At 39.9% G+C, this 15,672-nt stretch overlaps 1 protein-coding gene across 12 annotated transcripts in view; it reads right to left on the bottom strand.

Annotated features, from left to right (window-relative positions):
- Positions 1-15,672, bottom strand: part of CALD1 (caldesmon 1) — a 193,841-nt gene that overhangs the window by 125,336 nt on the left and 52,833 nt on the right. The gene's annotated exons all lie outside the window — the stretch shown is intronic.

The following is a 15,672-nucleotide window of genomic DNA, read 5'->3' as shown; positions in this document are numbered from 1 at the left end:
TGGAGGAATGGATCATCATCGCCCCAACTTCTTCCTGTTCTGCCCCACAGGACAAGGAAATTAAGTTGTTGGAAAAGGCCTGTTATGCATGTCTATTTTCTACCTTTTCACCTAATGCGCAAACACAAAAACTAGCAGTTTGCAATCAGTCACCTAAAGAAAAACCACCAAGGCTGCTCGTCAGCCTTCAAACACTACCTCAGTGCTCAGTGATACCTGAACCTTGCCAAACCCAGTCCATTTATTTTAATGAACTACAACTCATAAATTCAATATACAGTTTAAATCTTTCCTCACTTGGCAGCCATATAAAACAGCATGGAATGTGCACATAAAAAAAGCTATCCTGGTCACACCTGTTACTTTTCCAAGGGAAGGGCATGCTCAGGTACTGTAGATGAGAATCCAGATGACTGAGCCCCAGCTACTTGTTTAGACTGTTAACTTTACTTTCAATAGTAGGAAATATTACATAAAATCTATGTAACACATATAAGCTAAGTGCAAATGATGAAAGAAATCAGCAAGGGAAAACAGGCCAGAGAGCCGTTGTGATGGAAGAATAGCAGCTGGGAAAACTGAAGTCAACCCAGCTATGTTATTTTTTTAATTAAAAATAAACATGGGCTTTGTTGCCAAGGGATTGGTTAGCATTCCATTAAAAAAAAAAAAAGAATTTTGTTTTACTTCATTCTCATTCCCCCTCCTTACCTCCGTCCCTCTACTTCTCCTCCCTCTTCTTTTCCAAAGTATTTATAGATTTTGCAGAAAAACCATGGTCATAAAATTTAGGTCAGTCTGCGGCACCACAAAGAGCCGCCTAATTTTTAAGGCATTTTCATTCTCTCACATGAATGCTTCCTTGATTAAAACTAGTCAGAGACTATCATTTTTAATTCTTTGTTAATTATTTCATCTTCACTGCTGACCTTGCTAGCTACACAAGTACACATGACTGCACTGCCTGAGACTGCAGGCATGCAACTGATAGAGGCCCTCTTTGGGCAGCCCTTTTAACGAAGGTTTCAACAGACCCACATTAATCCTTCCAAGGTCAGTCTTGCTTCTCTTCAATCAAATATTAACACACTACTTATTCATGCCTGGACTGGAGTTTGTCCTATTTTTTTATGGAATTTTCTTGTGTCTAAGAGCAGAAGAAAATTGGCCACTAAAGATCTTACACTGTTTCTCTGCAGTCCTTACTACACAGGCAGGAGTTTGCCCATTAGCAGTGAAAAACTGAAGGATCCAAAGACTTCGTTCGAGCTTTTCATACGTTCCAAGGACTTAAAGGTTAACTACTTTGAAAGGTTGACTACCTCATTACGCTGCCTCCTCTTTGCTGTTCATTCATCTGTCTTATACCTTTCTTGTGTGTCTTCTTCATGCCTATCCTCAGAACAGCTTTCTCCTACCAAAGTCTTAGCCACAGACCAGCCTTACCACAACCATTTCACCACACTGCTTCCACAACACACTTCAGAATCTTATTTTGTCTAATCAACTTCTACTTTTCCCCATGTGCTTTACTGGTTATTTTCATTTTGTTTTTGTTTTAGACCATAATTCATATGAAACACCTAACCAGAGCCAGTTAACAATTGTTCCGATAAAACATTACGTAGGAGAGGAGTTGATGGGGCAATTCCACCCCCCAAACAGATCACTGAAATTTTCTATAGAAACATCCTTCTTCGATATCTTCTTTACTGTGCAGGTGACTGAGCACTGGCACAGGTGGCCCAGAGGGGTTGTGGAGTTTCCTTCTTTTAAAATATTCCAAAGCCACCTGGACACGGTCCTGGGCAATCTGCTCTGAGTGGCCCTGCTTGAGCAGGGGGTTGGACCAGATGACCCTCAGAGGTTCCTCCCAACCTCATCCATTCTGTTATTCAACTGAACCAAGGTGTCAGGTTCTTGCTGAATCAAAGATTATTCTAATGATTAGTCATTCAGCTAGCTGGTGAGAAAAATAGAACTCAGGTAAAGGAAAAATATTCGCATCTACCTCCTGCACCACAGATAAGTACCATCATGCATAGCAAATCACCACCCTAAGTGGTGTTCTGGAGTAGGACTTGCTTGCATCTATTTGGAGTCACTCTAGTTTGCATTTTAAAAAAGTCCATTGGTGAAGAGTATAGAATATTTAATTACTTATTCCATGCTGAGTGACTCTCAAGAGAGTCCTGAACAAAAACGTGTGCTACAGAATTGTCGATTCACCCACATTTTCACAAGAGAAAGACCCTGCCTCCATCCCAGCTGCACAGAGTTATATTTAACCCTTCAGTCTTGAAAGGAGCCCTAGCCAAACAATTAGGCTAGATGTATCTCTGCTTTTCTACTTCACAAGGTCTTTATGCATTTCCAGAAAGATTGTGAATTTGTGAAAACTAAGATAGAAATATTTTTATTTTTATTATTCAGTTTTGGTCGTTATCTGCTGACTCACATTCAAATTCCCCAAGTATCTGAATCTTCCATCGACTCCAGAAAAAATGTGGAGTCCACCACAGAAGATGAGGTTAGCATAACGCACATTATTTGCAATGCAACAGTAAGCATAGGAGAAAGAATATACTGGGTTGCGAAACAGTTTTCTTTATGCTTTGCATATTTTTTGGAAGAGAAAAAGAAAACCACATTAGGCAAAGCAATATGTTTTGACTCAAGGACATTGACTCACAAAGAAATGTTGCTGCAACTAGTGAGAGTTCAAGTCATTGTTACCCAAACCATATTTAAAAAAAAAATTAAAAATCCCTTGGAACTCAAATGTTATTCCTCATCCTAACCAAATGTAAATATTTCAACAGCTTAGTGACCAACAGTATACAACAGAGAATGACTTTTTCTGGGTAATTAAGCTTTGAATCAGAGCTGAAACTAATTCTGTGAACATTAATTCTCTTTTATGGCAACACAAAATTGGATTCAGCATTAGAAAATAAGAGAAGGGAGGGAGAGGAGGGGAAGAATAGTTTGGCGCTGGCAGAACCTAAACATGCCGTGCTTCAGCCTCCTTCAGTTTTACATGAATTTCCATGTAAGAACAGAATTTAGTTGAATTAAACATGGTCAGAGGGGCAGTTTTGTCTTTCAGATGGTCACTTGCAGCTTGAGTCTAAGGGTTACGTGAAAGCAGAGAGATCTGAGTAAAAGACTTCTCATTTAAACTTTTCCTTTTCCAGATAGGTTGACTATTTGACTACCAAAATAGGTACTTTCTCCGTCTGACTACTAAAGAGGAGTCTGCTCTCCTTCTTACAGCATTTTTGCTTTTCTTCCAGATCTGCAATAGCTCAATCTAAAAAAAAAATAATAATAATTTAAAAATACAAAAAAAAAAAAGCAGCTTTGGGAGGCTCATTCTATTGTTTGTATAATGCCAGAGGGTAAAATCACACAAATACCGAATAGGACAGGGGAACCAAAGAGACAAAGAGAAACTCAAAAATACAAATGAAAAGTAAGGGATCTGTCCAGGAAGAAGGATTTGCAATAAAGTTACACAGAAATGCCATTGGCCTTTAATCTAGAAGAGCAGTTATATCAGTGAAGAACAACTCAATGATTCTGATGTGATTTAAGTGGCTGGGAGGCTCTACTGCTCTGTCTTTTAAAACTCAGACCAGGAAGCTAGGCTATTGAAAATGCGAGCATGTGCCAAAATGGGCAAAACATTTAAAACCAGCCACATGTCACATCTTCATCTGGCAAACAGAAAATGGAATGCTATTTATAGCCCTTTGATATTCCTTTGTTTCTCATGGGAAACTAGTTGATGTTGTCTATTGTCAGCTCTCATTGTTAACAACACTCAGGGAGTTTATTAATCTTAAGTCTTGATGCCATTTGCCCAAATCAGTCTTTCTATAAGGGTCACATTAGACCAATAAACAGCTGAGTATCATATAGACATCATGATTCATTCACTAAGTTGAATTCAATAAGACTGATGCTTAAGTTTTATGTATTTCTTATTTTAAAACATAACCTTCTTGTCAGCCTCAGGATTTCCTTGATATTTATACTGTAGAAATATACTAAATTAAACAATAGCCCCCTACTCCACTAATTTCTCCTACCACATAATATAAAAAAACCATAGTTCAAAGAATATTATTCCCATTTGAATATGCCCCATCTTCCTTTTCCAGTCCAGTTGGAAATCTGGGAACCAAATAGTTCATATATGAAGCAACTCTTAACTTCATCCCTTGGAAGGATGCCAAGTTATGACTTCTTCCAGTTGAAAGAGCGAATACTCTAGCTCAAACAGAAGAGGCCTACGCTGTCAGAATAAATGTTGCATCATGACACTGATGTGAAGTTGCCACCAGATGAGGTTTTTTTGTTTTGATACAAGTCAGAGAAAGGAAATTTGGTGTCTGTAGTCCCAATGCTTTACCTATAAGACCATATATCTATGCAGACTAGGAATAACATTCCCAGTGGCGGCTGAGTGAAAAAAGCTGATAGAATGAGTAGCTATACAGAGAAATCTACCCTATACTTGCGGAAAACACTCAAAACACACAATGTAATATATGTGGAAAATTAAAGCTGTGGGGAAAGAGGATGTAAAAAGCAGAGGAAGACTGGCAGGGATACAGAAGCATCAAAGATTAAAAAGATGGGAAGAACAGAATATGAGCCAGCAAGCTGAATATAAGCCAGCAGTGTGCCCTGGCAGCCAGGAGGGCCAACCGTACCCTGGGGTGCATCAAGCACGGAATTGCTAGTCGGTCGAGGGAAGTGATTGTCCCGCTCTGCTCTGTGCTGGTGCGGCCTCGCCTCGAGTACTGCGTGCAGTTCTGGGCACCACAGTACAAAAAGGACATTAAACTGTTGGGGAGTGTCCAGAGGAGGGCTACAAAGATGGTGAAGGGCCTAGAGGGGAAGACGTATGAAGAGCAGCTGAGGTCACTTGGCCTGTTCAGCCTGGAAAAGAGACTGAGGGGAGACCTCATCGCAGCCTACAGCTTCCTCACGAGGGGGAGTGGAGGGGCAGGCGTTGATCTGTTCTCTTTAGTGACCAGTGATAGGACCTGTGGGAATGGTGTCAAGCTGGGGCAGGGGAGGTTCAGGTTGGATATCAGGAAGAGGTTCTTCACTGAGAGGGTTGTCACGCACTGGAACAGGCGCCCTAGGGAAGTAGTCACTGCACCAAGCCTGTCAGAGTTTAAGAAGCGTTTGGACTGTGCTATTAGTCATATGGCCTGAATTTTTGGGTAGAACTGTGTGGTGCCAGGAGTTGGACTCGATGATCCGTATGGGTCCCTTCCAACTCGGGATATGCTATGATTCTATGAACATTTGGCACAGAGGGAATGAGACCAGCCTGAGAACAGATTAGCATGTAAAAGTTTGACAATAAACTAGAGCTGGGACCATTATACTAGAAACTCAAAGCAACTGTTACAGCTCCTCCAGTTTAAGGCTGACTCTGGTTGAAGCTGCGTGGTGTCACATTGAAGATATCATATTATTCTTTTATATTTGTAGCATTCTCAGTTCTGCTTGTCCCCACTACTGGCAACAAAGGCAGATGATCTGCACTGCTTGATTTTGCATCTATAAAAGAGGCCCACACACCAACAGAGAAGGAATCTGTGTTGATTTACTGTCAGATAGATGAACTGCTCAAAAAGCCTTATAACAACAAATATTTCACAGAGCAGGGCTCATTCTACCTATCTTTTCAAAAACAGAAGATTAAAGAGAGATAATCAAAGAAGGAAAAAAAAAAAAAGAATGAACGTTTGAGAAGTTAGATGGCTGGTATTGTAGCTCTGAGTTTAATTGACAAAACAGCTTTCGTCAAAACAATTAGATTGTTCTCCTCTAAGCTATTCATCATCTCAGATATTTTTCTGATTTTGACTTTTACCCACCAGAGAGCAGAAACCGCCTGAATAATTGCCATCTAGGGATTCCTTAGCTGGAATTTGGAATGGCCAACATAATTCCTCCAGACAGTACTCGATGACTTTTTCCCGTGGACTTTGATATTGCAGTGAAATGCCTAGCATGCTGGTTCTGTGCTGCAGAAATTATCCTTCTATGTGATATTACAAATTCATTATTTAACAGCAAGACTGAAAATTAGTAATATGGTCCCACTTCTGAGTGGTAATCTTTTTCTACGATGCATTTGGAGAGGAAGGGGTGGGGGGCAACCAAACAAGTAATTATGAGTCTTTCTAAGTGTTGATATTGGATTAATAGTCTCATACAACAAAGTCTTTCACTGATCTACAAAGCTGATGGAGTACCAGAGATGGCAGTAGCAGCTGTGCCAGCCCAATTAGGGACAGACTGAACCAATTTTAACTCCCACTTAATGTTTGGCTGCATTTTCCATCCAGGGCGCCAGAGTAGGGCAGCAGCTTTATTGATCCTTCTAGCAGCAAACCACCCAGCGTTACCCGCCTTCTGTATGTCTATAGGAAATCAAAAGAGCTGAATCCCAGTTTGAGAGGAACATGGTTGAAATTCCACACAGGGAAGGCTTCAGGTAATATATTCTGTCTTCCCCTGGCTAACTTTGTGTGGTTTCTTGCAACACAGATTCACAAACATCTCTTTTATCACTTTCAGTCAACATTCAACCAAAGTAAAAATTTTTGTTTCTACAGTATCCATATTATTTTCATTGCAATACTGAGTGATTCACAGCTTTCAATCTCACGGTAACCTTATGAAGAACGGAGTAGTTTCTATTCTCATTTTGTAATAGGCTGATTGTAACAAAGAAAGAATAAATAACTTGTACACAGTCACAGACGTTCTGTGAATGAAGACCTTACATGGAGGCCTCCTAGTGTGTTAAATAGTGAACCAGCTTTTGTTTCGTTTGGTTTTCTTTACAGAAAAAAAAAAGAAAAAAAAAAAAGCTTCACTTCCTAGAAACATAAAACTGGTTTCTGTCAAATTATTTCAGTAGTATGCTCTGAAAAGGGAGAGAGGGCAGCGACAAATGTGATACAAGATGATAAACTGCTGTCTCTGCTAGAAATAGCAATTCTGTTGCTGTCAACTTTCTTGTTTGAGCCAAAAGCAAAGCACACTCTGTAAAGAGTTTCTTTATCTATCCATAAAAGACATCTAAACCATAAGGAGGGAAGAGAAGGAAGGAGAAAAGAGTGGAAGCTTCAGACAAGCCCCAAGTATTGTCTTGTTCTAAGCATATAAAAGCAGCTGCAGTATCATTAGTTCCCTATTGGAACTGCAAGTAGGATCACCTGTACTTGGAATTTGACCAAACATCTGTGAGGATCATACATGGTTAAAAATCTCTATTCACTATCGAGATTTCTCAGCCTCCCAAACTGTGCAACATCCTCATTTCATGATAGATCTAATAAAATTACAGACAAGCATCCGTGAGAAAGCTGGTAATTGTTTACCATGGAACTTTTCTGCATATGTACCATGGTTTTAAAGGCTCTTGCTGCACTGTAGTTCTTGAAAACGGGTCACAAAGCTGAAAGGTATCCACTTATTTTCCTCCTTCTTTCCTTTAAAGAGGAAGATATTCCCTGCATGCATCCAGAAGTGGTATATGGTATGTATATTTACACTCTGACATGAAGTCTCAAATCTTCCTCAATTATTTGCACTTGTTCCATGAGGTGTCTGTGGCCTAAGACTCGGGAGCAGACCAAGCAGCTGCAAACCAACTTCTCCTAGTTTTAGGACAAGCACTCATGAAAATGACTTAGTCCCATTCCCAGAGGTGCACATTTCCCTGGGGATTGATTTGTCACTATTTTCAAATACTGGCCCTAATGCACAGACTGGTTAGTCATACTTGGCAGTCATGATGGTTTTTGCTCTCTTTGGGTGCCCTCTGCTTCATCTTCCTGGTACCATGTCCACAGCCAAGTAACTGTGGACTGCACCATCTAAGTAAGCTTTCTTGCTAGAGCAAAAACGCACACAGACACAAAAAACAATCATGGAAAGTATAACCAGTTCAAGTTTGCTCTTACATCTGCAGCCTTTGCCTGGTATGCAAACCTCCTCTGCTAGGAAGGGAACGCTGCACTACTTCAATGAGAGGTACAATTCTGAACAGATGCAGCTAAGCCCTTACAAATCCCTGGGTAGACATAGTTATTTCAGTGTGAGAGCTTTGAGTGTGACTGGAAGTCTGAACACTTTGAAGATGACATAAATCAAAGTAGCCTCTCCTTCAACACAGCAATTTCCCCTGTTTTGAGTTCCTTCCACTTTGAGAGAATGGAGAAAAAAATCAATCTTTCAAAGCAATACACACTGTCCACTAGACTGTGTGAAATACTGTCCTCTTATTTTTTTTAAAGGAGAAAAGCTTTTTTCTCTTGTCTTCTGGTACATCTTAAAAGCTTGTTATAATGGCATGGTGCCAGGTGACTACTTGATTGTGGAACATGGACAGAATGTCATCTTCTTTCCAATGTAAATGCAAAGGGAAACGTCAGCACTGTGTTTTAAGGGAAGCATGGTGACACATGACAAGAACTCTTGTGTCCACGAGCATGCACCAACAGTAAGGTTTTCCATACATTTTTGAGAATAAGACCATGTTAAAAAAAAAGTCACAGGACTGTCCCTGTGCTTGCTGCTCCCTCCCCACCATGCTCATTAGTGCAATCAGATGATTGGCTCTGTTCTCTTTGGGGTATCTTTGTGTGTTCCATGTGAAAGTGGCCAGCCCAACTACTTGCAAAGAGATCATTTCCAGAATGTGAGCAGTGGAGAACAGCAGACACATTGCTCAGTTTTAATGATCCACTCTACTTCCATGACCACAGCTGCAGCTGGTCTCCCGGCAGGATAAATCCTGGGACCTCTCTGTACTAGAAAGGAACTACAGCAGTGTACCTGCCAGATTTGTCTGAAGGATGAGCCCATTGTTTTGATCATTTTCTTACTCTTTCTTGTACTATAAGACAACTCAACAACATACAGACAGTACAAGAGGCTCAGTCCTTGTTACATGCTTTGTACAGTCAAAAGACTGATTTTCAGCTGCCAAGCTACAAGTGAAATTTGTCTACAAGATGCAACCTGAGCTCCATTAACATCATGGCATCACTACTTAGGGTACAATCCTCTATGCATTGAACTATTCGCTCCTTGCAACTAAGAGAATGATGCCTGCTCATGTCTACAGATGGCTGCATCAAGTAGCTAGACATTTAAAAGGTGACTAAAACCAGGGCAACCCTTCTAGTTCACTGAAGCAAATGCAAACTCTCGATATGAAGAGTTTCTTTCTGGAGGTAGGGTAACAGAAAGCAAAACACAGATAACACTAATATTAAATGTTAATAAACAAAGCTGCTAAGAATTATCAGGGTTCTAGTAATAAATTGTTTATAACGGGCTAGAATATATTCTTAAATAGAAATGAGCATGTTAGTGGGTTGCTAATTATTCCTAATGAGCAATGTCATTTTCCACTGGTATCTGTAAGATACATCATTCATACCAGTAACTTCACTGTAAATTCCTGTGATCACTTACCAGCCCCTTATAAAGTAAACTTGGAAAAAAAGTACTAAATTTAGAAGCCTTGATCATAGAACTCTGGAAGAGGCTCATTAAGTATGCCACCCATGCCTTGCTCTCAAGCTCAAAAGTAAGTTCTGACAGACATGGACTTGGCTTGGCCAATGTGCGGGTTTCTAGGGAGAATGACAGTTCAGTGTCCAAGCCTCATAAGTTTTACTAGGATACATGTACCTTGTATCTTAGAAAATTCTTCTGGAAAAATTCTATCACCTTCAGATTGTAAAAAAATTTATCCTTGGTCTAGATAACCTTATTTTTACTTCTTGTTACATTCACTTACATTTAAAGATGATGTACCACTCCATGCATGGACAAATTAGTCTTTTTTTTCCAGTCTGTTTGAGATTGGGAGAGCAGTGAATGTCATTTATCTCAGTTGTAGTAAGGCTTTTGACACTTGTCTCGTAGGGTATAACATCTCTTTGACAAAGAGGTGGATTGAAAACTGGAAGAACTGCCAGGCCCAGAAGGTAGTGACCAGGGTCACAAAGCCCAGCTGGAAGCTGGTCACTAATGGTGTACCTGAGAGGTCAACACTGGGGCCCATGCTGCGTAACATCTGCTTTAATGGGCTGGCTGATGGGACTGAGCACACCCTCAGCAAGTTTGCAGACAATATAAAGCTGGAAGCAGTGGCTGGTACACCAGATGACTGTGCTGCTATCAGAAGGACCTTGAGAAAGAAATGGGCCAAAAAAGAACCATATGAATTTTAACAAAGAGGTTGTAGAGTCCTCATCTTTGGAGATATTCAGCACCCAACTCGATACAAGCCTGGGCAACCTCCTTTAACTCACCCTGCTTTGAGCAGGGGCATTGGACTACAAAATCTCCAGAGTTCCCTTCCAGTTGCAATTGTTCTGTGATAACTGTACACATATATCTTCCAATAAATGTTGCACAAAATACAGTATGCAAACATACAAAACATACTATCTTTCATAATATAAAAGTAGAACAGGCCAGCTGCTTAGGTAATCACCTATCTAGTGTAAGCTAGTCCTATATATTACAATTTGCAACAGTTGAAGATATGAGCAATACACATTAAAAAAGGCTTTGTTGTAAAGAACAAATTTCAGTGGTACCCAGATAATAACAACTGCTTTTACCAGACTTTTTAACAACTCAGCGTCTTACAAGAAACTGCTGTAATTATTGCTATAATCAACATCATAACTTACAATAACACATGCAATTAACATATGGTAAATAGCATCGGCCAATTAGACTATCATGTGCCCTGTACATCTGATTCCTGTTTTCACTGGAATGCAGCTATTTGTGCTGGATCTTGTCCAGGGTCTCTGCTTTGGCCTCTAACGCTCTTTAGATGAGCAACCCTCAACTTTCTGCTGTAGTTAAGGGGAAAGACAAGATTTCTGCACATATGAATTAGGTCATAGATATGAACCTTGAAAGGAGATTCATTAGTCATTTTTAGAGCTCCACTACTTTAAAGTGGAAGAAAATAAATCACGGAACACATCCCCTTCATCACTGCATACCGTCATCATAGACAGCAAAGTTAAAGCTGTATTAATCACACATAGCCCACTATTTCTCCTTTTGTTCCCTGAACATGTTTTCCCTATTCTTTTTTGTTAAACTTCAAGGTCTAGAAACAAATACAGGGAATTTATTTAATTACTCATGATCAAATCTCTGCTGTTGCTGAGTGACTTCTATGGATGCCTAAGGATTCACTGTTTCCAGGGCCATGTATAGTTGCTCAGGACCTGGCAGGACTGGATGGTTCATCTTAACAAATAAGTAATCCGTGCACTATCAATAATCTCTTTCCTCAGAGGTGCCGCTTCCTGTAAAGCAACAGTCTTTAAGTAGCAACATGACTGTTTCAGAGTGGTAATGACTGACTTTTCCTTTGCCCACAGTCTTGCCCAAAGTCTCCAGCTTCAGCTCCTGACAGAACTGTGATATCCCCAACACATGATGCTCAGCAAACCACAGAACAGAGATATCATATGCGAAGCCCCCTCTTGCACATTAAAAAAGCACAAAACAACTAGGAATTTAAAGCAACAACATGACCAAGATATGAAGAAAAAACGTGAACTATCTTAAAACTTCCATTTTATTGCTCTGACTTATTGCTCTGACTTTCCAAAACCAAAATCAAAGGAACGTATTCCAAATTACGAAACCATCACAGAAATTCTTTGTTTTTACCTGTCTCAGGAATTTATGCTAGAGGAGCAAAAGAGTCCTTTATCAAAATAATTCCACCACTGGCAGGCTGACGTTTTTATTTAGGGTCCCAGAGGAAAAGCATGTTAGGGAGCCACTGTCACCATTATGACTCAAGCTACAGAAGACAGCTTGGGCCTTCGAAAGATACCCTGTTACCACCAAAAGAAAGCTGACCTGAGACTCAAGACAGGAATTATCTGCCCAGCTCTGCTATGTGATTTGGGGAAAGAGTTTGGGGTGGGAGCAGTGGAGGAAGGTTGCATCTGTGCTTCTTCCCCTGTTGCCCCCTCATTCTCATCTGCACAGATGTAATATCTTTGAGGTCTTGGGATGTTTTTCATTAATAACAGTTCTCAAGTTCCCCACAAGTGTAGTACCAAACTATTAACCAAGTGCAGATAGTGGAGTGTTTCAGTTTCTTTTCTTCAGGATAGAGTTAGAGAAAATACTGATAGAAAGTCAAAGGACGCATGCAAAGATTTTCCGCACTAAACTAGTGGCTGCATGTTAGAATCAAGAAGAGGGACCATTATGAGCAATGGAAGCTTTGCTTCAGTCTGAAAGGCAAAGCTCATTTGACATTTCCATCTGTGTAATGTATGTGGCAAAGGCTTGCATGCAGCGTTCCATCATGTGTTCTTGATGCTGTCAAATACAGAAAGGGAAGAAAATGGAAACATGAATCAATGAAGTCATTTTCCTTCCCACATACTACCTCAGGCTGAAATGATGTCAGAATTCACAAGAAAAACAAGTTTGAGTGGCACCAACATTTCAGAGGAGGAAATCCAAAGGAAACTCACGTCCATCAAAAAGTGGTGCTGATGATTCAACAGGCAGCATCCCTACTGCAAAATCAGTAATGAACCAGTCTCTGTGTGATGCATGGCTGTCATTGCTGGGAGTTTGGGCTTTCATAAGAGAGGGGGGGCAAGTGTACAAGGACCATACCATCTGCCCAGACAACCAAATCCTGAAGGGACTGTAAGACTGGCTCCCTATACTTTCAAGTCATCCAACGTCCTGCTGATATGTAAAAGTCATACTGGTCTAGTGACTGCTGTAATTTCTGACAGCTCTCAAGATGTACTTGTACCCTACCTAGACTTATCAGGCTACCAGGTCTGATCCTGGCTTGCTATCATTTCTTATGCCATACTATTCAGTACAGAAGCCTCTGTTTGAGGTAAAATTTGATGGGTATGGGAAGGGGTAGAGGGAAAATCTACCCATTTTTCCCCTTGGTTGTCACTTTCTAGAAAGACAGGTGAGGAAGGTACATGGCACCTTAGCTGATGTATTAGCTATTGCTGTCATTTCGGGGTAACCTTAGACTTGGAAAGAAATGTGGCAAGCTTGAACCACATTAAAGCCCTGATTTAGCAAAATGGTCTGAAACACATGCTTACAGTTAAGCATGTGCCTAAATGCTTTGCTGAATTAGGACCTATGTTGGTAAAAGGGGCAATTGATTAATGGTTTCTGACAACCACCAGAAACTAATGAGCCACAGACCTCTGCTTTTTCCTCCAAATGACTGTACTTAAACCCGAAGGAAATTTCATTATGGAAACAGAAAACACTTATAAATAAATCATACGTGTCTCCTTTGCAAATATTAATTTTTATCTGCAATTAGTGGTAAACCCAAACTTCCTTTCATACAGTAATCTGAGACAGTGCCATTTGCCCCGTGTAACTGGTTACTCATTCAAACCCATAAGTTTCTTTCTAGAGCTGCAAGTTGTATGGAAAGCTGCACGAACCTAGCTAAATCAACCATGGAATATGCAGCATCCAACATACTAACTGAAAGGTTGCCTCACTGCGACATAAGCTTCAGAATGAATCAAGCCAGCACCGTGCAATCCACCTAGAAACGAAGAGTTCAGTAACAAAGTGCTGAAACCAGCTTCAAGCTGCTGCACGTTTAGCCTCAGTGAGGTGTTAGAGTATCAGATCCCAGGGAATTAACACAAGCTATTCAAGTCCTCCCACATGAGAGAGAAAAGGTCTGAAACAGTGAGAGGAAATGACTTGTCCAAGATAACCTTGGTCCTCTTAAGATGCAAACAAGCTCTCTATTTGCCAAGCTGTACCCCATCAAAGAGTCTTTTTAACTGGCAATGTGTTTTAGCTGGCTTCGCTTTATTTTTATTTAGAGAGACAGGAAAGACCTGTGGCCAAGGCACATCACTGGAGCTATGGCATTCAACTCTAAGGTCAACTTTATCTAAATACCATTAAAAAACTCATTTTATTTTTCCTACCACCATTGTTGTTATTGCAAGCACAGGCAACACCTCCTGTATGATAAAAGCAATAACTGCTGTTAACAGTTATTCCTATATTCCTATATTCCTGTGATGTCCTAATCTGTCAGGTATACCTAGAAACGTCAAGACCACAAGCTAAAAAATAGGGACACTAATATCTAAGGTCTCATTGTTGTCATTCATAAAATATCCAAAATTATTCTCCCTCTTTCCACGTGTATTTTAGTCATCTGAACCAGATTTCAAGAGTAGACAGATGCTATATAATTAAAACAGCATTAAAAATTTGATGACAAACACCAAGGTTTTAATGGGTGTTTACGGAGCTTGAAGGGCATAAACAACACCAGGCTTCATAAAAGATAGTAACTGAGTTGTTCCTTTCATTCACATACTCTTTCCTGTAAGTGTACTAATTCAACTATAATTCTAAAAAAAAAAAAAAAAAAAGTAGTTAGTAGTTTGAATTCTTAACTGTGGTTGACTAAGTTACCTGAGACTGAGGTTTTGAGGTTTCACAGTCAGTAGGTTTGTGCATACACATCACCAAAAACTGCAAATCCAACCATCTGTGATCACATTATTGTCCTATTTTTTTTACAGAGCATTACACATTTATACCAGCCCTGTGACAGCTTTGCAAGCATAGGCAACATCTAATCCACCAAAAATCCTGCCAGCATAGTTAACCTGTCAGTATCCTTGCTAGTGATATGAATTAGCAGAGAGAATTCGTACCAGAGTTGCATTACATGTCTAAATTACAATGTTTCTTGCTAATTATTAGGAGCCCTAAAGCACAATTTATGCTATCACTGAACCATGACCTAATAGTAAGAAGGGGACTTCAACATCCACAGTGCTGTTTAAATGTTTCTTGAATATCCATTATGGCCTTTGTAACAGAGACAAGAACTCAAAGACATATCTGAGGAAAGAAAAATGACAGGACAGACATGTTTGAGACTTGGGAAAATGATCAAAATTTATCCAGCCAATGGAAAAAAAAAATGTTTCAGTTCCCTGGGTTTGGATCAGATCAAATATGCACACACACTAACAATGCCCCAGAGGAAAGGGTGGGAAGGGAAAAGGAAAACACTTGATTTTTCTTCATAAGTCTATATAAATAAGATATTACATTACTAAGCAAATATTAAATGTTTACACTTCTGTTACACTGTGCAGAGGAAAACAAGTGTTTACCTTTGCATACCTGACAGTTTTCAATATGTTTATTATAATTCAGATCTTGACCCAAAACCTACTTGAAAGCCTATTTCAGGTTTCTGTGGATGTCAGTTAACAGATTGTAAAAGCTCGTACTACCTAAATGGTCTACGTATCTACCACAGTAATGTGCACAAGATATTTCTGGGGTCAGACAGAAAACTTTCAGCACACTTTCAAAAAGAAAGACAAGGTGGTAAGCTTAAAAACATATGTCTTTACTCATTCGGTGCATGGGAAAGTTTGAAACAGCAGTTACTTCCTATTCCTAGCACAGTGAAAGTCTGCAGGGTATCAGTTATTACCCTAAGAAGTGAACTTTGATATTTGTAAAGATGAATACTGTAGCTAGCCAGCCACCAATGCAAGAAAGCTTATTCCTTTA

The sequence above is a fragment of the Anser brachyrhynchus genome (assembly GCF_964034855.1).
Source record: "Anser brachyrhynchus genome assembly, chromosome: 1".
Lineage (NCBI taxonomy): Eukaryota > Metazoa > Chordata > Aves > Anseriformes > Anatidae > Anser > Anser brachyrhynchus.
The sequence above is the reverse complement of the archived record's forward strand: the minus strand, read 5'-3'. Positions and strand labels throughout refer to the sequence as shown.